This window comes from Podarcis raffonei, chromosome 4, assembly GCF_027172205.1.
Source record: "Podarcis raffonei isolate rPodRaf1 chromosome 4, rPodRaf1.pri, whole genome shotgun sequence".
Classification (NCBI taxonomy): domain Eukaryota; kingdom Metazoa; phylum Chordata; class Lepidosauria; order Squamata; family Lacertidae; genus Podarcis; species Podarcis raffonei.
In genome coordinates, this window is record NC_070605.1 from 88,101,441 (window position 1) to 88,129,104 (window position 27,664).

Genomic DNA, 27,664 nt, shown 5'->3' on the forward strand with positions numbered 1-27,664 from the left:
CTTTTAGAAGGGTCTCTGAAAAATTAAAGCTTTACTCTAGCAGACATTGCAGCGGACTGAATTCTGATAGTTTTAACAGTGTATCCGATCTGCAGCAGGTGGGCGAATTACTGCAGGTCCTGCTCAGAAGATGGGGGCAGGTTCCTCTGAATGGCCGAGGACTGCCAACTAAATTTTAAGAAATCAGTCCAGGCCTTCTCATAAGACCTGAAAGCGGATGGGGAAACGTAAGCTACTACTCCTCATAATTATTAATTGTTGCCAAGTGCCACAGGAGCTCCGGAAAAATCCGTCTATAGCTGGGCGTCCAGAGCCCAGGATCTGAAGCTCTCCAACTGAAAAAACGGGATAGAGCGACAGCGAAAACATTAGACGATCCCGAAATAAAGAGAGCAGAAACGCAATATTAAACCTTAAGCAGTGCGAAGACTCTGCCAGAGCACGAGGACCGTTTTGCCAGGACTCTCACACTGCTTGGTTATCAGACCAAGACAGACCCGACGGTCCCTAAACTCCTCAGTCCAGATGTGTGCTGACACTACAATGGGGAAAACTCGAGAAAAGTTAGGTCACATGTGATTGCCTTGCCCTGCCAGGCTCAAGGCCACTGTACATGATGATGAAGGGACCCCGGGCCATGAGACCACCTGGCCAAGCGGGAATGGAAGGGGCAGCCTGGAGCAACCACCCTGCATGCAAAATTTAACTGACCTAGGAACGATAGGATCTGACAAAGCAACACTTGCTTCAGAGGAAGTATTACAAGAATAATGTCCTTCAAGGCAAACAGCTTTTCCACAGGCAAGCAGATGTTTGAGCAATGGTATCCAGCTAGCCCCCAAATACGTTAAAAGGGGCAGTAGGAGCCACTGTCCTCCACTGCCAACAGAACACCCAGCTCCTCAGGGAATAAAGGGGCGTCCAGTTAGCCTAAGCAGTGGCTGGTGTCACATGAACCAGCCAGTAAAATAATCCACATAACGATACCCCCAGTTAAACGAGTCTTGACTCGCAATGTTCAATCCAGAAAGGCGCTAAAGGACTCAAGTGCTGCACAGCCTATTGAGCAACCCACCGGCATCGCCTTATCAATATAAGGACCATCCAATTAAAGCCTAACTACTTAAAATCTTGAGGGTGAACCGGCAGCAGCCTAACAGCCGATTCAATATCGCATAATGCCAACAAGGCACCTCCTCCAATTTGTTGGTAAGCTCAACTGCCTGATCCAAAGATGCATATTTCACGGAACAATTCCGGAGGGATAGCATCATTCACTGAGGTGCCTTTGGGATGCGATAAATATGGATCAGATGGAATTATATGGGGCTTTCTTAGGGACGATCCCCAATGGGGATAAATGAAAATCGGGAATAGAAGGAGAATCAAGGGGATCCCACCATACGTCCCAATGCAAGCTGCTTCCTAACCTTCTATCAGGCTACCACAGGTAGCTCTCTAACTGGCTTTTGAGTTGCTGTATTCCGAGCCACTGGCTGAAAAGCCAGAGGAATCCCAAACATTGGGAAAAATCCTTCCCACAAGCACAAAGCCACTGACCCATCTAGATAACCTTTTAGCCAGGCTTTCAAGGGAGATATTTTTATGGAAATATGGGCAAGAGGTATTGAGTTATTGCTTGCTGGCTCCCGCTTGGGCAAGATGCCCTGCCTCGTGTTGCCACCATGATGTGTAAATTTACAGGGCCAACGCTGGCCAGAAACCCTAAAGAAGTCCCAACAAAGCTGCCACCGGGCCAGCTTCCTGCATACCAGCTTCAGGTTCCATTGCTCAGGGAATTTCCATTTGAAATGTGGAGCTGCGCAAGTGGTCCACATGTCCCCGTCCCTGGGATCCTAGTGAGCTGAGGGGATGATGGCAGCCCTGCGTCTAACATTCCCATCATAGTGAATTACCACTTATAGAATAGTGGGGTTGGAAGGGACTCCAAGGATCATCTAGTCCACTCTCCCACAATATAATAATAATAATAATAATAATAATAATAATAATAATAATAATAATAATCTATTTGTACCCCGCCCATTTGGCTGGGCTTCCCCAGCCACTCTGGGCAGCGTCCAAAAAATATATATATTAAAATACAGTAATGCATCAAACATTAAAAGCTTCCCTAAACAGGGCTGCCTTAGATGTCTTCTAAAAGTCTGGTAGTAGACATCTGGTGGGAGGGTGTACCACATGGCGGGTGCCACTTCCGAGAAGGCTCTCCACCTGGTTCCCTGTAACTTGGCTTCTCACAGTGAGGGAACCACCAGAAAGGCCCTCGGCGCTGGACCTCAGTGTCCGGGTAGAGTGATGAGGGAGCATGCAGCTGTCCCAAACAGGGACCAATCCTGCAACCTAGGCATTACCGGCACCATACGCTGACCAGCTGAGCTATCCAGGATGATCCCTAAAGACCCGGAACAGCCTCACCCTGACCCCTGGAGAGGTCCAAGGTGATGTCTGAATCATCATCAGAGCCCAGGGATGATTTACCTGCAAGGAGGTGTAAGCATCATCCCTGCTCCGCTTTTTTCTGCCTCTGAAGACACTTCCTTCTGGAAGAAGGCACCTGGGGCATCAGCAAGTCATCCTCTGCAGGAGAGGCAAGCTCTGGAGGCATCTGCAAAGGCCCTGTCATAGACTCCAAAAAGAAAAAACCTAAACAATGTGAGGAACAGGTGAAACCAATGCTTTGTGCACCATATGGGGACACTATTCAGGCCAGAAACGCTGCCAGAGGCCATCAAATTATAGGGCCAAGCGGGCCAAGCCCTAGGATCACCTGCTAGGCCAGACATAAATGTTTCCAATGAGATAACAAACTTGAGGCAGCCCGCCGCCTGTCCAGGTACCCCTGCTTGCCCTTTAGAGGGAAGCACCTCCTCAAGAAACCCAAAGTTCTTTTTGGGAGCAATATCACCAATGGGCCAAACTACGCAGCAACAAAATAGTCCAAAAGGAGCAGCTTGTTTTGCTTTGTTATAACAATGGCTAAGTGGGGGATATGAACCCTGTCTCCCAGGTCCTAGTCCTGCACTCTAGCCACTAAGCCACAATGGCTCGTCTCTAAAACGGCAGTCGCCACTGTCAGGGCAAAACAAACTTGAAGAAAATAAACTTGTTCAGAAACAGCATGGTTAAAGAGCATACAAAGAGTGCTCATTGGAGGCACAGAGAGCCTCTGGCTCCACTCTGTCTGCCTAAGATATACATTAGCAACAAGTGAGCCTGCAAACAAACAGATAAATTCTTATAGAGAAAGAGAGTCACATGTCACAGTGACTTAACAATTACTGTACTGCTAACTGTAGCAGGCTAGGCTTGAATGATATGTGCAGGCCGAGCAGGCCGTGAAGGCCTCCCTGCTTCTGCTCTCTGCCTTTTATAGTCTCATTGCAATATTAAAGGAACTCAATATAGTGCTCCCGCCCAAGGCTAGATTAAAACTTGGCCAACAGCACTGCACGCACCCAAAATAAAGCCAACCTATGGGGATACTATAAATGAAAGTGATTCCAGGTAAGCTGGGAACAGCCCTGACTAGCCCCACAATCGAACAGGCGAAAATGGGGAAAACCTCTTTGCAAAAGAAAGCCCCTAATGGGGGCTCTCTCCCTATTGGGAAAGGCAAGCCCAGGAGGATTATGCACAGGCAGCGCTCACAGTTACAGGGAGAATCTTCCCAAAGGGCAGGGTAAGGGGTGGGGTGGGAAATCAAACAGAAAAAAGGGGGGGAATTAAATTAATTAAGGGACTAGAGAAGACTAAAAAGAAGGGGAAAATAAAGAAATGTAACCAGACAATGAGAAGATCGCTCCACTGTCCTCCAGACAGTCCAAGTGCTCCAGGTGATCCGTTGCACGCAGCAAAAGAGAAAGTAGAAGGCTGCATGCAGAGTATTTAAACCTTTTACCCCTCCCACCAAAATTGCAACATAACTTTTCCCCCAGCAACTCGGCAATCCAATCAATGCCCCCTGGCCATCTTGGAGAACTTACCCAGCAACAAAGGGGGTGGCTCAGTAGACCCCACCGCAACACGTGCTCTCCCTGAAGGAGAACACGCTTTATTGCCGTGCTGATGACACATTTTTGTGTGTGCATGTTTTCCATCTGCTCCTAAAAGCAGAAACTTTTGCTGCCTTAAGAAACTTCCCTTTCCAATAGTTCAGAGGAAGATGTGGGTGGGGGAAAAATAAGAAAGAACAGGAAGGAATGACATCTGATTGGATGGGAAAATGTGGTGGTTTCAGAAGGTATCAAAGGCAATACTACTACTACTACTACTACTACTACTAATGATGATGATGATAATTTATTATTTATACCCCGCCCATCTGGCTGGGTTTCCCCAGCCACTCTGGGTGGCTCCCGACATAATAATAATAATAATAATAATAATAATAATAATAATAATAATGCAATAAAACATTAAAAAATTTCTGAATAGGGCTGTCTTCAGATGTCTTCTAAAAATCAGATAGTTGGTTATTTCCTTGAGATCTGATGGGAGGGTGTTCCACAGGGAGGGCACCACTACTGAGAAGGCCCTCTGCCTGGTTTCCTGTAGCTTCACTTCTTGCAGTGAGGGAACCACCAGAAGGCCCTTGGAGCTGGACCTCAGTGTCTGGGCTGAACAATGGGGGTGGAGATGCTCCTTCGGGTATACTGGGCCGAGGCTGTTTAGGGCTTTCCAGGTTAGCACCAACACTTTTAATTGTGCTCAGAAACGTACTGGGAGGCTGCAACAGATGAGCTTGTGGTTGTCAGGTTGCCCACTCGTGTCCCAAAGGATCTGGTTCACTGTCTGGGGATGCTTATTCACCCAACATAAGGCACAAGGGACCAGTGCTCCTTCCATGGAGGTTTTTAAGCAGAGGTTGGATGGCCACCTGTCATGGATGCTTTAGCTAGAATACTACATTGCAGGGGATTGGACTGGATTGCCCTCAGGGTTCCTTTGAACTCTACAATCCTACAATTCTATGCTATCATTCTCCTTTTCATGGGAGAAATGTTGGAGGGTATGCCTTCACTGACATACAGTGGTACCTCGAGTTAAGAACTTAATTCGTTCTGGAGGTCCGTTCTGAACCTGAAACTGTTCTTAACCTGAGGTACCACTTTAGCTAATGGGGCCTCCCGCTGCCACTGCACAATTTCTGTTCTCATCCTGAAGCAAAGTTCTTAACCTGAGGTACTATTTCTGGGTTAGCGGAGTCTGTAACCTGAAGCGTCTGTAACCCGAGGTACCACTGTATTATCTTTGCCAGCAGACATTTGATGGATGGGGATGATTTGGATGTTTTGTTACCAGTGTGCTGCCAAGATTCCTGTGGCTATTAGGGAGTTTGTTTTCTTCTGTTTTTATAGCATTGTGTATTTATGTAAAATTGTTTGGAAACCTTTAAGTTACAAGTCTAAGAAATCTGGTAATGTTAAGGTGGCTTACCATTCTTAAAGGTGGAATACTCTAGGCAACAGATAGATCTTGGTCTACTCTAGAAAAGCAATTCCTAGAGAATCCAATAGCACCCTCAAAAACCCTGTTGGATAATTTTATATTAGAAGGCATGCTTTAGCCATTCTGCTAATTTCCTGTTAATTGGACAAATGGAACAATCTTGTTTCCATGTGCCATTGGTGATATTGTAGCATTAATTTTAGGTAGTGTTTTATAACAAACCACCTTAGTTTTATTCTGTGAAACAATGTTAAAATTGCACTTACACTCAGCAAGTCAGTTTTAAATCACATATATATGCAGCCAGAAGGATTTGTTTCAGTAGAGACCATGGACTTTTAAAAAGTCATTGACTCAATGGATGCTGTATTCATGCTGAGAGGAAACTCATTAGCCTGGGCAAGCCTGCAATTGTTCAAGAGTGGAATCTGGAAACTGAAAAAAACAAAGTAGATGCTAAAGCAGTGAGCATATCAGCATCTAGTTACTGCATCTCTATTTATTGCAAATCTTGCCACTTAACTAAGTTTTATTTAGGATAATAGAAAATTTAAACATTTGGTACATTGTAAATGTGTCAGATTTGTCCATTTACATCACTATAAAAGGCTGTGATTCTACAAAGATTATTATAATAGGCAGAAAGTGTGTTAACAGGATCTCCTGCTCTCACTCCTGCCATACAGCACAAATAACTGGGCTGAATTAAAATTGATTTGGCTTTTGTATCAGAATAAAACAAGTACAACGGAATGCAAAAGAATAAATTGTCTCTTTGTGCTGTGAAATCATCAATATTTATAAGCAAGGAAGTAAAACACAGAGCAAGGGATTACAGCCCAAATGCTAGAAGACATACAATTTAGTCAAAGGATGAATTGGGGGGGGGGGGAATGTAGATGGCTTGTTTGGACTAGAAGGTGGAGTCGTGCCTTGCTGTGCCCTCAACTGAAACATCAAGAGTTGTGTTGATTAAATCCTCTGAGTCCCAAATTAGAATCACAGAATTGTAGAGTTGGAAGAGACCCCGAGGGTCATCTAGTCCAACTCCCTGGAATGCAGAAATCTCAACTAAAGCATCCATGACAGATCACCATCCAACCTCTGCTTAAAAACCTCCAAGGAAGGAGAGTCCACAAGCTCCTTGCCATCCAGGTACGACTGCAGCTTGTGTAAGCAATTTGGGTTTTTTGCATGTTTTCATTATTGAGGCGGACCCAAATCCTCCACCTCTGTTTTATGGGGAAAGAGATAAAAAGGAAAGATAGAGCTACTGCTTCTCTTGGAAAACATACAGTATCAAACCAACTTGTTCCATTAGTGCAAGGATTTCTGCTTGTGCAATGGAACTGCCCCCCTCTTCTCCCTCCATGGCCCCCTAAATACCAGACCCTCCAAGTATCCCCATTTTCCAGGGACAGTCCTGGATTTACAGAAGCTGTCCTTGTTTTTTATTTGATCCTGGAATGTCCTGCTTTTCCTTAGGATGTCCCTATATTCATCAGAGAAATATTGGAGGGTACATACAACCTTTAGAATACATCTGAACCTTTAGAATACACCTGTATAGTTTTATAAATGGCGTTTCCATGCGTTCTGGTTTCTGTTCTGGTGTTCCATTGCTCCAGAAGTGGTTTAGTCATGCTGGCCACATGACCTGGAAAACTGCTGGCTCCCTCGACCTGAAAGCGGAGATGAGCACTGCAACCCCATAGTCGCCTTTGACTAGACTTAACCGTCCAGGGGTCCTTTACATTTATACACACATACACACACAAACAACTTTTTATATGTTGGAAGCCACCCAAAGTGGCTGGGGCAACTCAGTCAGATGGGTGGAATATTATTATTATTATTATTATTATTATTATTATTATTATTATTATTATTACTACTACTACTACTACTACTACTATTATTACATCATAGAAATGTTGGAGGACATGAAATACTTCTCAAGAAAACAGCCTGTCTATTGGATGATTTTTATGACATGGTAAACCAAACTATGGCTTATCAAACAGCAGCCATGTTGCTTCTCCTCAGCCCTTTTAATGCATCAGTGAGCTAAGTCAAGCTTTCCCTTAACACACTATCTAAACCAGGACTTCTGGTTAAGCTCTCTTCTCACTAACCACAAGCTGTATCCAAGAATATACATATGGCCTGAGTAAGGCATAGTTTGGTTTACAGTGTCTTCTGAACCTGGTCAATGTGCAGAACAGCTGGGTGGATTTGAAATGCAACCCTATATCAACAAAGAAGCTAGTGCCATAGAGTCCAATGGAGCTTACTCCCAGATCAGTGGCTATAGGACTAAAGCTGCACAGTCTTTGTCAAGTTCTATTCGTATTTTCCCCCCTTGATTTAAGAAGGCTTCCTTCGGTGATGCAATCTGGAAGCTGCTGATTTACAGCAATGGGACAAATAGATCAGCTTAGGGTCTCAAGCGCTGGAAACAGAACATGGCAGGTAGTAAATAAAAAGAATGGATAGCAAAGATGTGAGATGGACAGCTTATCTAAATACAGTAAAACATGGAATAAATTTTACAGGAGGCTTCACAATTTATTTATTTATGTATTAGTTTTTCCTACTACCAATGAGACAGCTGAAGGCGCATTCCTATCAAGCCAAAATGTGTTGTTGTTTTTTTAAAAAAAGAACAAGCAGACCATGTCTCAACACCAAGATCATAATGAACCTATGAAAAACCAGCACAGCCAAAATTAAATAGATATAAAATAATCAACAGGAAAAAAGGAGTTCTTCAGTCACAAAGCTTTGATAAATGCTTTTCAAAAGAGAAACTTCTTTGCAATCCCAAGGCAGCCAAACCTACTTCACTCGGCAGAGTATTTCAGAATGGAGGTCATCATGGGACAAGCCCATCAAAACAAGAATACATGAATAAATGAAGTTAAATTCTTCATTTGGCTCTACAATTTGGCTTACATCAATGCAATGGGAAGAGGGATCGTGTGAGGATGCACTCCCAAAGGCATTTGAGAAGCATTTCACCTGATCAACTAAATCAACAAGTTGTTGTTGTTGTTACATTCCTGCCTTCACAAAATGTGCATGTATTTAGAAAGGTTTTCCTGTTTCAGTGACATAAAAATGATTGTAAGAATAGAGTGGGTCCTGCAAATGCAAAATGACTGCTCCCCACATCAAATGGGGGGCATACTTTGTGTGGACGCACCCCTGATCCTACACGGCTCCTAGCAGTATTGCCTGGCATTGCCCCACCCCAGGCTGGATACCTGGAGGTTCCCGCCCAACCTCAGACAGTCAACCAATCCTGGTGGGGGAGGCGTTGCCAGGGGAGTTGGCCAGGTAGGGGGTGGGACTTCCCTACCCACACAATAGAGGGCGGAACGTACCTGGGGGATCACAGTCAGCTCCAGAGTTTCTCCCACCCCGCCCTCCCTCAGTTAAGCTTTCCTTTGGAGGTTAACGTCTTCTTTACAGGTATGCTGGCGCTGCTACGTATTGGTCGCTGTGAAAGGGCCAGAAAGGAATTTTCCTGCATTGGCAGGTTTTGCCTTCCCTGTAGCAAAACGTCACAACTTTGGTGGTTTCATGCCTTGGGCGGAATCCTTTAGTCTATCTTCCCTAAATAGGGGGGGGGGGGGATGAAGCGGCGGTGATCCCACAGTTCCCCATTAAAGGGGTTGTTCTGAGGGGACTCACTGGCCATACACCGAGAGGCTGTCATTGGTCTCCCCCGTGTTGTGGTGAATTGGGGGGCGGGCTCTCTGCTTGAATAGACATTATCCAAAGCCAGTCCAATCCCGACTCAATCTGGATAACCCTGATGTTCCCCAGATCCCCGGCTGGGGACTGGGAGGGATAAATGCCCAAGGCCTACTGTAAGCCAAGGTCTCCCTACATCTGAATCTTAAATAAAATTGTGGCTAATTTTAATCCCACAACACAGTGTTGTGTGTCTTTATTCCACGCAGGAACTGGCCTTGGGTTGAGGGAGGTCTCCGCCTGTCCGCACAATATATATATTTTTAGAACCCATCCTATTTTTCTGTTGAAATTTGTTTAAAGCACTTTTTGATATTGTATTTTAAACTGTTGCGACCTGCCTTGGGGCAGACTTTGGTAATGAGGCACCCTGATCGAGGACAAAATTTGGCACCCCTCCCAAAGATTTCTTATTTTCACAACAATTCCTAATTTATTTATTACTATTTTGGCTTGGCACCCTAGGTGGAGGAATGGATCTCACTGCCTTGAATCCAACACTGCTTGGGTGATGTGTACATAATAAATCAAAGCAAGAACAATAATGTTTTCACCCAAATCTAGGTATGAAATATGAAATGTTATTTTCATGAGATATAGAACAACATAGGAAGCAGTCTTATACTGAGTCAGAGCATTGGGCCTTTGCCACTGTGGTGTAGTGCTTAAGAGCGATAGACTCGTAATCTGGGGAACCGGGTTCGCGTCTCCGCTCCTCCACATGCAGCTGCTGGGTGACCTTGGGCTAGTCACACTCTCTGAAGTCTCTCAGCCCCACTCACCTCACAGAGTGTTTGTTGTGGGGGAGGAAGTAAAAGGAGAATGTTAGCCGCTTTGAGACTCCTTCGGGTAGTGATAAAGCGGGATATCAAATCCAAACTCTTCTTCTAACTCAATATCATCCACTCTAACTGGCAGAGGCTCTCTGAGATGTCAAACTGGGAGTCTTTCCCAGTGGCAATGATTGAGCCTAGTAGGGCGAATGCTCTTTCCCCATATATAAATATGAACATCTGAACTGACACTGAGCTCCCCAAAATAGATGGTGACGATTTAAATTTATTAGTCACTGCCAACAGGAAGCATTGGAGCATCTTGCAACACTAAAATCACAACAGACAATACAATATACTAAAATCGATACAACAAAGCTAAAGAGAGAAAAGACCCAGAAAAACAACCTCCTCACCATTTGGTTAACAGTCAAATGTCTGTTAGAAGAGAAACATTTTAGTCGCCCAATGAAGATGCCATGTTGGCAGCAATTGAGTCTCCCAGGTGACAGCATTCCACCAATGGGAGTGGACATTACAGGGAAGGCCCATCATCTCATCACCTCTCTCTGGATCTCTTCTGGGACACACACGGTCCTGGCTCCCCCTAAAGTAATCTGGGAAGTGTTTGCAAGTATGCTGAAAGATATTGGGTGAGATGTGCTGAGAGAAGTTAGGTGAGCCCTATTCCCCTCTCAGAGCTACAGTTCTCTGAGTTTCATAGAGTTAGAGCAAGTTGAAGGTCTCCAACAAATTGCCGCAAGGATCAATTTCTTTTTTCCTAACTTTATAGAAACTAGAATTATTTTGGAAATTTATGAAAGTTTTTTAAAAATGGGGTGATTATAGAAAAAGAAAGTTCTTCTAATGCAATTAATGGGAAATATGCTGTAGCTAAAAGTCATAGGAATATTTTAAGTATGGAAAATGAAATCACAGAAATGCCGCATATGGTGTTAATGATGCATTTTCTGGCACCTGCAACTAACGTCTTGCATAATATGTTGACCTGCTTTTACAGTGCGTGGCAGTTTGGAAAGCTACTTGAAGAGGTAAATAGCAAAAAATCACACAGAAGAAAGCAAGAGTATCTGAAGCATCTTGCAGCCTTTTGTGGATATCTGGGGGTGCTGAGAAAACGAAACAAAACATGGAACCAGTGGCCACTTTTTGCACACTCTTAATGTAGATGACAATGCATGAACCATACCTATGTATGCTACCTCCGTAATATTTACAAATGAAAATCTGTGTCTGCTCAGGAGTAAGTCCCACTGATTTCAGCAGGAGCTACTTCCCAGGTACATATGCACCAGATTGCAGCATTAATATAATTTCATATTGAAAATCCATTATGCTAATCTTTAAACAAGTATACAGAATAAATTGGTGCTTAATTTACTATAGACTGTGCTACAGACACTCAGCGGTACTCATTCTTTTTCATTAAATGCTCCGAAATTGCTTTCTGGTTATTTGTTGTTGTTGTTTTGCATACTCTTGCATACGTTAACATAAATGCTCTGAGAAGATTTATTTACTGTAGAAACATGCATATTATATTGTCCCCTGCTTTCAATTTACACGACAGGTTATCAGAGGAAATCAAATGAAACATGGCAGTGCTACAACCCAAAAATAAAATTATGAATTTGATCATACACTTTGTTTTATTTTCTATGCACACACCTTAACATTGCTCAGATGAAAAAAGGGACATTTCTCCTCCTCCCAAATAGACCCTCCTTGACCCCTATTTTTGCCGCCGCCCCCATGGGACACAGCAAACCGTCCTGAGAAAACCCCCAATTTTATTTCATTTTATTTTTCTTTGGAAGATTTACAATAAGAAAAGCACACACCAATCAATAAATCTTAGAAAGGGGCAAGATTATACGCAGACACAAAAAACATTTTGTAAAGGAAAAAAATATCAAGATTCCTTGTGCTTTTTCCCTGCCCTTTGCCTGCCCCTCAACGCTGGCATGTCACACAGGATTGGACCCTGGCAGCAGCAGCAGCCACCTTGACTAACAGAGTGGGGATTATAGAAAACGTGTGTGTTTCATTTGCACCAATAACTTGACAAAGGGCTTTTCCCACACATATTGGCTTGGATCTGGTAGATCCAGGATTTCTGTTCTCACAAGCTCGTTTCTCTGATTTCTTCTCATTGCCCGACAGCTCTAGCCAACTTAACATCATTCTGGAAAGTCAGTGACTTTTTCTATGGGGGGTGGGGAGAGGAAATTATGGCATGAAGGAGGAAGAAAAGACTCACTTCTTGTGAGTCTTAGAGCTCTTTAAAACCCACCTTTAAAAATATTTTTTTTTCTAGTGTAATACGTAAATGAAGCAAATGGCACCTTCAGGTGACCTGGTTATTGAGTGTACAGTTGTACCTCAGGTTACAAACGCTTCAGGTTACAGACACTTCAGGTTACAGACGCTTCATGTTACAGACTCCGCTAACCTAGAAATAGTACCTAGGATTAAGAACTTTGCTTCAGGATGAGAACAGAAATCGTGCTCCGGCAGCGCAGTGGCAGCGGGAGGCCCCATTAGCTAAAGTGGTACCTCAGGTTAAGAACAGTTTCAGGTTAAGAATGGACTTCCGGAACAAATTAAGTTCTTTACCAGAGGTACCACTGTTTATCCTGATTTGCATCATAGGAGCCAACTGTTAAGGGTTGATGTCTCTTCGGCCCCCCAATAAAATATTTGAGGGGACTGGGCCCCCGTAAAGTTGATGGGCATTGCCATTCAAATGATGTGTATGTGCTATGTCATGTGGTCAGTTATGCAGGGTGAAACTTACCTGTCCCCCATATTGTAGTCAATTTGACACCCCTGATTTGCATACAGCTTTCACATAGGTTGGACTATGGCCAGCCTGTTTAGTAATAAATTTGTTGCAGGGAGGCCAGTTAACAGTGTTTATACATCTTCCTGTTAAACATTCATACACCCCACACTTTTCAGCACATTTCCCCATTACAGTGATACCTCGGGTTACAGACGCTTCAGGTTACAGATGCTTCAGGTTACAGACTACGCTAACTCAGAAATAGTACCTCGGGTTAAGAACTTTGCCTCAGGATGAGAAAAGAAATTGTGCGGTGGCAGCACAGTGGCAGCGGGAGGCCCCATTAGCTAAAGTGGTATCTCAGGTTAAGAACGGACCTCCAGAACGAATTAAATTCTTAACCCGAGGTACCACTGTACTTTCTAAACCACAAAAGTCTGTTTAATTTTAAAGTGATTTGTTGCGCCAGGTCAACAGAGTGTTTTAAACCACTTTCATTGTGCCAATCTAACTTTCTTGAATGCACTTGAATCCATGCATAAAATCATGGCAGCCTGGAGGTGACCAAATATATGTACATACTGCTCAGTTCTTTGGGGAGATTGTTACTGGCAACAACTCCCTGGTGAGTGTATATTTGGTCACAATTCGGAGTTTGCTGCTGCAGAAAATATGGAGTAAAACTTCTTATTAAAAACAGACCAACTGCTTCCCCATTGTAATTTAGCAATGCCAAGTGCCACTTGATTGCCGAGACGCATAAACTGGCTTACCTGCTTCCACAGCTCCAAGTGGTGAACTCTACGCTTGGATGGAAAAAATCTCTACTTTGAAAAGAACTTTGCGTTCCTATCTGTGGAATTTGCTAAATGTGAAGAAGATGACTCTGAGGCGTTTGGGGTTCCAATCTAGTTAATTCTTTTCTGTTGACAGCTCCGATTGACATTTCAGGCATCGTGACTTGCTAATCCATCTTAATAAGCTTCTGGCATTGGCTCTCTTCACGCTCTTTCCCTCACAGTTTTCTTCTCACATCCTCCTTTCAGCACATCATTATTCACAGAGTATGCAGAGAACCTGCAAAAGCTGAGCTTGCATTCCTTTAATTTTCATACAGGTCTCCTGTGAGTAGTTCCCCTTTCATGGTTCTTAATTTTTTAAAGCAAGAGCTCACTGACTTGCCCAATTGTTTTGTCAGAGAGGTCAAAATATACTGGAGGGGGAGAAGTATGGGGATTTTATTGATGGGCTAGGCTTAATCTCTCAGTGAGAGACTTTTCTCCCTTTTGTTAAGTAATTTTCCTTTTATCTTCCATAAGGTTGTTTGGCTTGTGCTTCAAAAAGACACATAAAAACTAATGTTCCTTCCAAGAAGTTTATATTTTTGCTTTCTTTTGGTGGGAAAGAGTTCTCTTAAGGGTTGATTACCTATCTGCCTAATTAACCATTTATTTATTTTTTAAAAAAAACCTTTTAAAAAGTGAATTTTTATTTTGTTCATCTTACTGGCCTGTCAAATTTGATGGGAAAATTTGGAGGCTTATATGGTCGATGACTATTTTACATGAGGGTTCCATTCCCAACCACTGTGTGAATTGGTACCTCCACCCCATTATGCCCCATTACACTCCACTCTGTTGATGATGATTAACAACACATAGCCCTGTTCAGTCATCCCCCAATTTCTCCATACGGTTAGTAATGCATAAGGAGGAAAGTGAGGTTGAACCTGGCAGGCCCTGTCTCTCCCACATATCTCGGTCACTGTCACTGTGTGTCGGGTGATTAGCTTCTGCAGTGGGGAGTCTTATTCTATTTGAACAGGCTTCTCACTTCAAACCCTGGAAGATCAAGGTTTTAAATCACACAGGCAGCCAATTCAAGTACGACAGAGTCTCTGCTGCTCAGGATAGGTAGATCTGTCAATTTCTATCATTTTATCATTTTCCCAACCTTAAAGCCTGTTCTCCACATTTCCACGCCAGTGTGCATTTTTTTGTAAAGTCCCCATAAAAATTCGCCAGCATTTTAGTGCAAATGTCTCCCAATATACATAGTTCTGTATGCGATTTTCCTTACGCATTTTTGCAAAACTATGCATCTTTTGTATGTTATTCTCACTAATATGTGCATTTCAATGCACTCTTTACGCAAGTCTTTGAATTTTAGGTGTACACTATGAGGCTGATGAACCACAGAGCCGAGGGCTTGCTGATCAGAAGGTCAGCGGTTTGAATCCCTGCAACGGGTTGAACTCCTGTTGCTTGGTCCCAGCTCCTGCCCACCTAACAGTTTGAAAGCACGTCAAGTGCAAGTAGATAAATAGGTACCACTCTGATGGGAAGGTAAATGGTGTTTCCGTGCACTGATCTGGTTCACCAGAAGCGGCTTAGTCATGCTGGCCACATTACCCGGAAGCTGTCTGCGGACAAACGGTGGCTCCCTCGGCCTCTAGGGCAAGATGAGAGCCACAAACCCAGAGTCATCCACGACTGGACCTAATGGTCAGAGGTACCTTTACCTTTATGAGGCTGATGAATTGCACTGTAAGATTCAGAGAAATGAGAATTTTGAAGGACAACTGTGTTTTAGTTCATTTTTTCTTTCAGAAAGGGCAGATTAGGTAAATTCGCCTTTAAAAGTGAATCAAATTGAATTTTTCCTCCAGAAGTTAAACATTCAGGGGGCTTCAGGAACAGTGACAGGGAGGCAGTGAGCTCATACTTCCCCCTTGGGCAAGGATATTTGTGTGGAAGGAACAGAATGACTGAACGGGACTCATCATTCATCTTCCCAACCTGCAAACTCCCAAGCCCAAAGTAATTTTCTTGCTTACCCAAGACTCAACAAACCTCCAGTCTATCCCACCTACCTGTGACTGCAAAACATGGAGGTTGTCTAGGACCCAGTGCTAGAAGGTGGGCTGTGTTTAGGTTGCTTGTACAGATCTGCTATAAACCTATCGTGCGAGGAATATTCTGGAGGCTACAAAACTGATTAGCATCTCCTATAATTACATGCAACCATTAGGTAATGTCCCTAACATTTTCGTCTCATTTAACATTTTGTTCGTATTTGAAGTATGCTTGCATGCTCATTTCTTTTACTCCAGGCAGCAAGAGACGGTAAAACTCATCCAGTCAGATGCAGCACTAGAGGCACATGGAGCAACTGGGTCAAAACAAAGAAATATCTTGTTAAAAACACATGCACAAAGAGAGAGAGAGAGAGAGAGAGAGAGAGAGAGAGAGTCAGGAATGACTTTCTTCTTGATTATGCAGGCTCTTTTTCATATTACCGAAGAGATTACAGAAGTGTGGCATGTTGATTTTCAAAGCATAAAAGAAAGTCCTAGTAATGATTAAGTATTCTCTTCGCTGACAGCTCTCACGTCACGAAAATCAGTCCTGTATTCACTCAGCATGGGATTTTGTGGAACATGAATTTATCAGTGCTATTATCCAGCATTAATGACAGGGGGCTGAAACAGAAAGGTAGTGGCTTACATAAAGGCAGGCAGGAGCAGCTCAGGTGAGCTTTGAACAGGGAGGAAGGAGTTGGCTCTACTTTTTGACAAACTGAGGTAAGCTGCTCAGGCAGAAGATGCCCAGGAACATAAGAAAGCTGTCTTATACCACAGCATATTGTGTCCATATATCCCCAAATGGACAGTTCGGATGGGCAGTAACTTCCCAGGGACTTGGTTAAAAGTCTGCTGTATTGATTTATTTATTGCATTTGTGCAGTTAAAGTGGTTGACGAAACATGGACATAATATGGTCAGCCACCCACCTGCCTGTGGGTCTTTTTTGGACGAGCTGCAGTTACCAGACCATTCTGAAAGGCAGCCTTACATATTAAGTATTGCAACAAACAGTCTAATCTTTCTCTCTATTTTTTACACCGAATATGTCCAAATTGAAATTGGGACCTTCTGTATGTAGCTCATATTCTTACCCACTGAGTTATGACCCTCCAAGTGTTCCTATTTTCCAGGGACAATCCTGGATTTACAGAAGCTCTCCCAGTTTCTGATTTGATTCCAGGATGTCCCCTTTTTTTCTTAGGATATCCTTATTTTCATTGGAGAAATGTTGCAGGATATAGAGTTATGTGATCCACAAACCAAACTGATTAAGTAAGTATAGAACATTTAGAAGACACCTGAAGGCAGCCCAGTAGGGAAGTTTTTTTTAATGTTTAATGCTTTATTGTTTTTATATATGTTGGAAGCTGCCTAGAGTGGCTGGAGCAACCCAGTCAGATTGACTGGGTCATCGGAGAAATATTGGAGGGTATGTGGGCTGTCCTCAATGACATTAAAGTAGTGTGGTGCTGAAAATTGCTTTTCTGCACCCCCTCCATGAAAAGAAATTCTCTCTTAAATTAACATAAAAAGAATTTACAGAGAAAAACTTGGTGAAATTCTAATGTTGGGTGTGTGAGTTGTTTGGTTAGGCTGGCCTTAGTTCTGAGGTAATCAAGGTTGGTTTGTTCTTTTCCTTTCCTTTGTTCTACAAGTTAACTCTCCACTTGTCTTCATTCTGCAGCTTTCCCAGATGCCTGTTTTCTCTGCCCTTCATTGTTCCTAATGGCTGCCTTCTTGAATTGGCTAAATTCAATTTTATCTCATATGATCCATATCCTTCCTTCCTTCCTTCCTTCCTTCCTTCCTTCCTTCCTTCCTTCCTTCCTTCCTTCATCTGATGTATTTATAACATACCTCTGTAGACACCTCAGCTTTAAGCCAAGGCTTGGTGTGCATGGAAGATGCTAAACGAAGTACTGAGTGTCATGAAGAGAACTTGCATCAGCTTCTGCTAATGCAGCCTATCTATCCAGATAATATGCTTTAAAGCTGATAAACAAATTTGTGTCTGTCATGATGGTGGTAGAGTGGCTAAAGCAAACTGGGAGAAGATGCAAAAGAATAATTCCTCAATCGATACAGTCCTATATGTTTAAGATATATATATATATATAGGTAATATGAAGAAAGTACGGTTGTATTACAATTATATATAAAGAGGAATCATTATGTGACAACTCTGCAGCCATTGAAATAGAAATGGGAACCGAAATTGCTAGTGTTCATTGTTTCATCCTACACCCGGAACAGAAATCACCCCAGAAAGTATGATGACTATTTGCTGCTGTGGTTACTTCCAGTCTGTAGGCAATACATTATTATTTACATTCCCCCATTTGAATTGTGGTTCCTTTGCACTGAAATAAATGGGGTGGAATATCATTATGACAATATCATTTATGAAATTAATTGCATGCGTTATGTACGTTATATAATTTCACCAGAGCAGACAGAGAGACAAGTGACATACCTTTTCGGCAGAGGGTGAACTGCTGTGGAATAGAAACAGTGATGCACGCAGCAAATGCAGGTTGGAATGGAAAAAAATGATGCCTTTTTGTATATCCTTATGTGTATGATATCCTAGAAGGGGGGAAGATCACCAGGTGCCCCTCTGAAGATGCTATTTGGGTGCTTTGTGAATCCATTTCTATCAATTAGTCACTTCATCATATTGCTGCATTTCTGATGGTTATCCTTGAAACTAGGTTTGCCTTGCCTACGCTGTTAAACGGTTTTGAAGGAAGATTTAGAACTTTCCCCCCTCTCCCACAGATCCACCTTGAAGGCAAAGAAGTTTCATTTCCTTATGTCTGAATGCACTAAGCTTCCACCTCAATTGATTCAGCAATCGATTTGAAATTCTCCACTTTAGCTATTTTAAATCACAGCAATCGCCAAATAACAGGTATCAGTTCGAGTGATTTATATTTTTTATTGCCAAGTAAAATTTGGAAGAAGAAAAACAGCTTCTAAGTGTGCAGTTTAAACTTTGTCTGAACTTTCTGCATTTCACGATCCTCATTGTCAGTAGATTTGCCGCACGCACATCTTCCTTGTCTATATTCTTGGGCCATGCCTTGAAAAGATATTTTACTTTTACATATAGACTGAAGTTGATCATAGGCTGCATGTTTGATTTGAATAGCTTCTTGAAAATGTACCTTTCTTGGGTTTTTCCCCTGTGCACCACTCATATGTATAGCACATCAAGGACGGAATAATAATGATCACTACTGAGAATGTGAAGCTATGTGTCCCTGGGGCATGCACCATTTTCATAATCTAATAAGTGGGAGAGAATAGTTGGAAAATTCCTGTCAGAGAGAATCCCCATTGAGATTTTCAAAAGAAGCTGCGGTGCTTACTGTACTGATGGGAGGACCTAGAGCATAGAGTGGATGCATAGAGGGAAGTCATTCTAAGGAACACCAGCAGAAAACTAAAGCCTAGGCCAGCATTCATTTTGAGGTCACTTGTAAGAAGAATATCACAGCATTGATTCTTCAGCATCAACTTCGTTGGACTGGTCATGTTGTGCAGATACCTGATTATCATCTTCCAAAGCAAATACTTTATTCCAATGCTGGTGGTCAACAAAAGAGGTTTAAAGACTGTCTCAAGACAAATATGTAGTATAAACACTGACAACTGGGAAACACTTGCCTGTGAGCGCTCCAATTGGAGAACAGTCTTTACCAAAGGTGTCATGGGCTTTGAAGACACTTGAACTCAGGACGCAAGGGAAAAACATGGTAAGAGGAACGCACGCTTGGCAAATCCACACCATGATCAACTCCCACCCAGAAACCAATGTCCCCACTGGGGAAGGATGTGTGGATCCAGAACTGGCCTCACTGTCACTTATGGACTCACTGTTAAGACCATGTTTATGGAAGACAATCTTACTCAGCTACGAGTGATCGCCAAGGAAGAAGAAGAAGAAGATAAAGTTCCCCGAAGCAAATGTTACTCATAGCTCTGCAAAATAAAAGTATTGTAAAGTAGAAATTGTTGTCTGAACATTTGAGCATTAAATTAAAGGGTTTTAGGTTTATTTCAGCCTTTCAAATTATTGGGAGCAACATGAGAGATATAGTTGGGTAGGTCAAAAGTCAAAAACCCCAAGTAGAAATTTCTCTAATAGTGATTGCATCATAACATGAGAGAAAAATTGGTGCATGCAAATAAAAAAATTCTAAATGATATTAGCTATGCTCATCTTAAAAACTCTTGCAAACTCTTGACATGAATGCTAGTGGCTGCCAGAACTTCAAGTGCCCCCAAATGGAAACCCTCACGGGATTTATGATGTAGAGTTTAGACTAGCTGAAAAAATACCCCATAAACTAAATCAATCAGTCAACTGACAGTGAATATCATCTGTAATTAGAAAGTCAGAAAGGAAATGTCAGTTCAGATGTTAAATGAAATTCTCTCTGTCTGTTAAACTGACCTATTTTCCATTCATGTTTTATATAGTTCTGCACTTGCATGTCAATGCACTCTGCCCTACACCCAAAAGCATTTCATAATATAGCACAAGCTTTTGTGCTCTTCTTCTGTACGACTAAACACTGTAATATATTATTTATTTTCTTTTATTATTTGTTTTAATAGCCTCTCTTCCCACCACTATTCCTTTTCTCTTTCTTTCAGTTAGCCTCTGATTTATTTTCTTTGCTTGTATTTTGAATTCACTGCTTAAGGCTGATGAGAGACAAACTCATAAATATGCTAACTACAAATACCTGGGGATATTAACTCTCCCCACTTGTAAATTTCACTACTTTGAACTTTCTCCTGCTATAAAAACTGAACAATGCATGTTTTTTTTAAAAGGAGCACGAGCACCCTCATTAATTTTAATACTTTTTAAAAAGTTAATAATTAGGAACAGACACAGCCGCGTTTTAATGTCAACACCAGTGATGAATTAGTCATACAGATTTATGTAAACATAAAATATGTTTTGTCATGGATGCGCTTTAAAATGGCTTCATTATGAAATTATCTTCCAGTGGTGTGAGACATTGTTTGTTTGGTTTCTTATTACTAGCACCTCTGTCCTTGCAGTCTAAATCAAAACCTTCCCCTTCACCACTGTGTAATAAATTTCAAGTTGAGCCAAAGTTGGAGATGAGTTGCTGTTATTAAATAGCTGTTTCATGCACTGTTCTGAGTGGTTGTGTATTTGCAGGATAGTGCCACTCTGTGGGTGTTCAGTTGACTTCGTTGTACAGTGTCCTGTGGCTTGTGCAAAAGGGCAATGCTATATGGAATAATCTAAAAAAACTACCAAAAAAAATTTAAAAGAGAGAAGCTGTCCTCAAAAGAAGCATCCCTGAACCCAATTCTCCTCCCATGAAATTCTTTTTAAAAAATATATCCACTTATTGAAAAAAGGCTCGTTGAAGAAGTAAGGTATTCAACAGGCATCATATAGGGCTGCCATATGTCTGGATTTTCTGGGATATTACCAGGATTTCAAAGGCATTGTTGTTGCTTTTTGAGCTCAGCAACTTTGGAGTTTGTCTAAAAAATGCTCAACAATTTCAGAGTCTTCCACTAAAAAAACCTCAAAAACCTTCGGGGTGTCCTTGTTTTCACTTTTTGAAATGTGGCAGCCCTAGCACCGTATAAACTGTGAACAAACCACAGGATAAGATAATACAGTATCTGAATATTTGGGGGGGGGGAGTCCTCTTCTGCATTGGTCAGTGACAGGTTGGATAGTAAGGTGTGAAAAGATCTTTTAGGAATCCTGCTCCATAGTTGCTTAGAGTTTGGAATGCTTGGTGAATTGAGGAAAAGTGAACAGAAGCATTTGTGGAAAAGGGAGAAGGGGTTGAATGTGCTTTTTGACATGTTTTGTCCAAGCCCAGCTTAGCCTCCTGCAAGTCCAGCTAAAGCTTTGATATTGAGGGAATCATCTTCCCACAACTGCTGAGAAAAATCAGAGGCCACGGAGGAGAGATTTGCTCCACCTCCATGCACCTGCAACTAATCCATTTTTGGTGTTCTCTCTTATAAATGCTGTTGAAGTATGTACTGTATTTTTTGCTCTATAAGACTCACTTTTTCCCTCCTAAAAAGTAAGGGGAAATGTGTGTGTGTCTTATGGAGCGAATGCAGGCTGCGCAGCTATCATAGAAGCCAGAACAGCAAGAGGGATTGCTGCTTTCACTGCGCAGTGATCCCTCTTGCTGTTCTGGCTTCTGAGATTCAGAATATTTTTTTTCTTGTTTTCCTCCTCCAAAAACTAGGTGCGCCTTGTGGTCTGGTGCGTCTTATAGAGCGAAAAATACGGTACCCTAGCCAAAGTTAACCCCACTTTTTTGGTAGGTGCATTCAAAGCACCATTGAGAGAAGCCATTTTATCATGGTGGGGCCTGTTTTGTTACTTCTCCTTACCAGGGGCCATCGTAGTGCCATATCGGTGAAAGGCGACATAATCCAATCCTTTCCCTGGCATAAAAAGTTGAGGGGTGCAGAAGAAGCCATTCAGGGCCATGTAGCTGTTACTTTTGCAGACCCTATTTTCCAGGGAAAGTTCTAGATTTACAGAAGCTGTCCCAGTTTCTGATTTGATCCTGGACTGTACTACTTTTCCTTAGGATGTCCCTATTTTAATCAAAGAAATGTTGGGGTGTGTGGAGTTATCTGACCCACAAGCCATCTGAAGCCAGCCCTGTATGGATTTTTTAAAATGTCTAATGTCTTGTTATTATATATATGAATACATTGGAATATGCCCATAGTGGCTTGGATAACCTTGGAAGATGGGTGGGGTATAAACTGTAAAATTATTATGGAATAGGTAAAGGTAAAGGGACCCCTGACCATTAGGTCCAGTCGTGACCTACTCTGGGGTTGCGGCACTCATCTCGCTTTATTGGCCGAGATATACAGCTTCTGGGTCATGTGGCCAGCATGACTAAGCCGCTTCTGGTGAACCAGAGCAGTGCACGGAAACGCCGTTTACCTTCCCGCCGGAGCAGTACCTATTTATCTGCTTTCACTTTGACATGCTTTCAAACTGCTAGGTTGGCAGGAGCAGGAACTGAGCAACGGGAGCTCAACCCGTCCTGGGGATTCGAACCGCCGACCTTCTAATTGGCAAGTCCTAGGCTCTGTGGTTTAACCCACAGCACCTATTTCCATCAGAGAAATGTTGGAGGGTATACTTTTCTCCTCACAGCAGTCCAACAAACCTATGTAAAAATATGAAAGTAGCCTGGGAGTGTTAGGATGCAATATCTCCTCATTCAGAAAGATCTGGATATAGCTTCATGAAATGTTGAGGAGCAAAGCTGTGGAGGGTTATGTGAATGTTGCACAGTGAGAGAGGGTGGAAGTGGCTGGGGGATGAAAAACTTTGTGGGGTGAAAACTTTCTCATGACCTTCTGAGTGTGGGCAGCATTCAGTTAGTAATCCATGAGTTACTGACAATGGCTTCTCTGTGATTTAATATTTTTAATATACTTTCTTTATTTTTACACTCCCTTTCCCCATTTAAAAAAATGTCCAATGTGGAGAAGCGGCAACAACGATCCACCCCAATCTCACCCCATTCTCATCTGCAGTGCATCTGAAGAAAAGAGTCATGTGTCATATCATAACATAGAAGCCAACTCCAAGGGGTCTTTGGCCCCTCCAATAAAATATTGTTCCTTATCTGCAAGGCGCTGACTCATCCGGCACTTCCTCTGCTCACAGCTCAACATTCTTCTGCTCTCAAGCTCCAGGTTAAAAGAAACAGTTGTGATTAAGGAAAATAAAACACTTAGTCTAAAACGAGATAAAACGAGATAAAATCAATTAAAACTCAGTTAAAATTTGTGGAGCTCTGGAGCTGACTGCCTAGCCTGCCGCCATCTTGACCGGCCAATAAAATATTTGAGCCCCCCACCCCCCGTTGATCGTCATTGGCATTCAGATGGTGTGTGTGCACCACATCATGTGATCAGTTATGTGGGACGGGGTTTACCTGAATATTTTATCCAAGTTGGCACCCCTGTGTCATTTGTGACACATTGTGGAGTAAAACATGGCTGCTCTCATCACCCTAGGGTAGGCCAGTGGGGGAAGCTACATTCCCCCTGCTATCAAATGCAACACAGAATGCACTATGGGCAATATCCTGCTCATTTGTCTCATCAGTTTAGCGGTTTCTCTTTTTCACAATGGAACTTTCCTCACCTCTCTTCCCCTCAGGTGTCCTGGACTCAGCCAAAGAGCCACCGGCATAATTTCTTCATCTCTGATTAAAGGTAAAGGGACCCCTGACCATTAGGTCCAGTCATGGCCGACTCTGGGGTTGTGGCGCTCATGTTGCTTTATTGGCCGAGGGAGCTGGTGTACAGCTTCTGGGTCATGTGGCCATCATGACTAAGCCGCTTCTGGTGAACCAGAGCAGCGCACGGAAACGCCGTTTACCTTCCCACCAGAGCGGTACCTATTTATCTACTTGCACTTTGACTTGCTTTCGAACTGCTAGGTTGACAGAAGCTGAGACCGAGCAACAGGAGCTCACCCCGTTGCGGGGATTTGAACTGCCAACCTTTTGATCGGCAAGTCCTAGGCTCTGTGGTTTAACCCACAGCACCACCCGCGTCCCTCTGCTTAGCCAGGGCTAAACCAAAGCTGGCTGAGCTGAGGCCACTGTAAGACCCCCCCAAGGGTGTTTGGGCAGTGTGGTGTATTGGGACTAGTGAGGGGCAAATTAGGCTAGATCCTGAGTCTTTTTAGCTCAATAATATAACCTGACAACCCAGTGCAAGACGCTACTTTAAAGGCTTGTCATCCCTTTACCAGGTTTATGCCAAAAAGCATCAACAACCCTGCTGCTGAATGGGGTTTGGATCTGAGGTAACTTTACGCCAGCTCAACTGAGGTAACTTTACACCAGCTTCTTGTGCATAGGATCACTCCCTCGGTCATGTTCATTCATTTCCATGGGTCTACTCTGTTCAAGACTTAGTCGAATATTACCCAAGGTCAGTTGGTTGTAGTGTTCATCTCTTGGGGATAATCTAGTCAGTGATTCTAGAGGTTCAATTACGTTTGAACAAATAGCGAAATAATTATAGTATTCTTTTGTCTCTCCTTATGATAACTTTATTTCTAGTGACTCTTATTTCTTGTTAGCAGATCAAAGGAGTGATTATGTGTATGATTGGCATCATAATTACTTCCCCAGAGAGATAAAAACAGGAGCAATTTGGTAATTACCTAGTATTTCTGTTGGTGTAATAACTCTCATACTGATAACAAAAAGGTATCCAAATATTTGAGACAATTCCATTTGCTATGTTGGGGATATATATATATTCAAGAATACAGACAGATAGTGCTTGAGAACACATTTGGAATTTTCCATCTATATCAAGATACATGTTCAAAGTCTGCCCCATCTCTTTTCTTTCATCCCTTTTCTTCTTCTACCTCCAAATATAATTTATCCACTACATTTTAGTTTGGTGATTTCTTACCTGTTCAAAGACTCTAGTAAGAAATGCATTGTGTACAGGATTCCTTCCATTCATTTTTAGTAAGAACTTGTGTGCCATAGGAGTTTTATCTTGTGCCTCCTTAGTTACTGAGATCCACTTTACAGCAGAGGTGGTAGGTAGGCCTTTTCCCATCCTGAGGAAGGCATTCCCTTCTGAGCAATATTCTGAGGGCCACAAGCCAGTGGTGGGTGATGCTACAAGCAAGAGCAGAAGGGGATTTGAATGTAAAATTTACATTTGTAGAATAAGCCAGACAAATGAGAGGCATTATCAGAGCACAAGGACAGATAAAAACATAAAGGAAACACATGAAAGCCATGGCTGGGGGTGGAATCCCCTGGGAGATTCCCAAGAATCAAATAAATATGTATTTAGGTCTGCATTTAACTTCCAGATCTGAGTTTCCCATCCCTGCTTTACAAGCAGTAGCATAGCGTTGGGGGGGGAGGGCAGAATGGTGGTGGCCCGGGGCATAACATTCTGAGGGGGTACAACCACGCACAACACCCATGTGTCCTTCCCCTGAGCTGGCAGGTGGCAGGGTTGCCAAGTTGAGAAAGTTGAGAAACAGCAGCAGCTCCAGCAGCCATGTACCCCTGGCACATGCCTCCACCCCAGCTGTCCAGTCCACCATGGCGGTGAAACACTTGCCCTGCCCCGGGTGCCAGCAACCCATGCTATGCCACTGTTTACAAGGCATTAAGTTTTTCTCTCTTTTTGTTGTTTAAGCAGTGTTTGCTGTATTAGACAAATGGCCCCACCACAGAGATACACAATGGATCCTTGCCAGAAAGCTGCATCTGGCTGCAGCTTTCTGGCTTACGCCAACTGTCCTAGGAGGCCATAGACATACGTGTCCATTTCATATCTTACATGATAACTGCAACAAAGACTGACCTGACTTTGGTGCTCTGACATACATTACCACATTCAAGTGTTTCCCTTTTGCTTCTGTCAACTTCCTCTGGAGGAGAGATGAGGGAGCTGACTGTGAATCTTCTGGCTTGGTGAGAATAACCTTCCCCCAGCAAATTTTTCTGAGTGCAATGAGACCAGCACTAGCAGGTGGAACCTCTAGGAGGACTTACCATCATTGCCCTTCCCATCACTTCCTCCAGAGGAGAGGTGAGGGAGCTAGATAGTCACCATCTAGGCTGGTAAGAAGACTCCACTCCCTCTGAACTGTATTCATCTATTATCTGCTAATTTTCATTTTGCTCAGTACTTGAAGATAGGGGTATAAGAAACCATTGCTTCGTGTTCCACCCTGTATTTGTCACATGCAGCACTGTTTCCATTCTTCTGCAGTTTGACTTATGCCAAAAACTACATTATTTATGTTGCTGGCTTCTAAGAAAAAATTACATAACACAAGTAATTTACATAATTTACATAAATGCATTGCCTTCCACCACTCAGCTCCATTCATTTTAAGGCAAAGGAAAGCGAATGCAGACTGTGTGGGGGAGAGAGGAAATGTAATCAATTGCATATCATTTGCAAACTGAAAGCAACAGTGACAGTGAATATTGATCATACTAGCTGGATTGATTTCTTTTTTGTACACAGGACAGAAAAGCAAACACCAGCAATTTCTGCTCCTATTTCCATTTTCGTCAGAATTTTATGGCATCCCTATTTTTGTATTAAGTTTCGACAGTTCTTTGTAATATCAAATGTATTCTATGTTCATCAGAAGCTTGATTCCACTGTATGTGAAATTACTGATGCGTTTTGTAACCTGCTTTCTTCCCCCACTACACCCCAATAGTTTGATCACAAGTGGATGTTTGTTGTAAGTAACTTTGGGCACAGCTCACTATGGCAAAGCTGCATAGAAATAAACAAAAGTTTCTTACATGGAAAGCATTTGAATGAAAAGCATGTAAACTGCAAGTAGGCCATAAGAAGCTTCTCTTTTTCTGTGTCCCGCATACCAGCAAACTGTGGTGAGCTGTCCACTGTACAAGTAGAAAACACAAACTATGAGGGAAATGGGGGGAAGATGTTAAAAAGTTCAGTTATCTGTTTTTCACCCTGCAGTACTCTACAGCCTAATAGAAAGCTTAAAAGAAACTTAAAAGAAAACCCGCAACCTTTAATTTGTAAGTAGAACTTGCTAATCATCCTAATCAATGTCTTTTAAATAATTTGAGTGAAGAATATTCAAGTCTTGTAGCATAATCAGAGATTACATTTTAAGCTTCTAAATATAAGCAAAGGAGCTGATTATATGCTGATGCTAGTCAGAGATTTAAATATACCAATCCAATGCCTTGCATTTAGCAAATTTTGTCCAAAGGATTAGGGAAAATGCATTATTCTAGCATCATAGCTGTCTTGGAAGCAGAAAACAGCATTTGAAAACCAAACATATTGTTTGAGAGTAATAATTTTTTGCTTGATCTTTTGATGAATAAAAACATTTAATCGGCTGATGCTTGTTCTGAGCTCTTAGCCAATGAACGG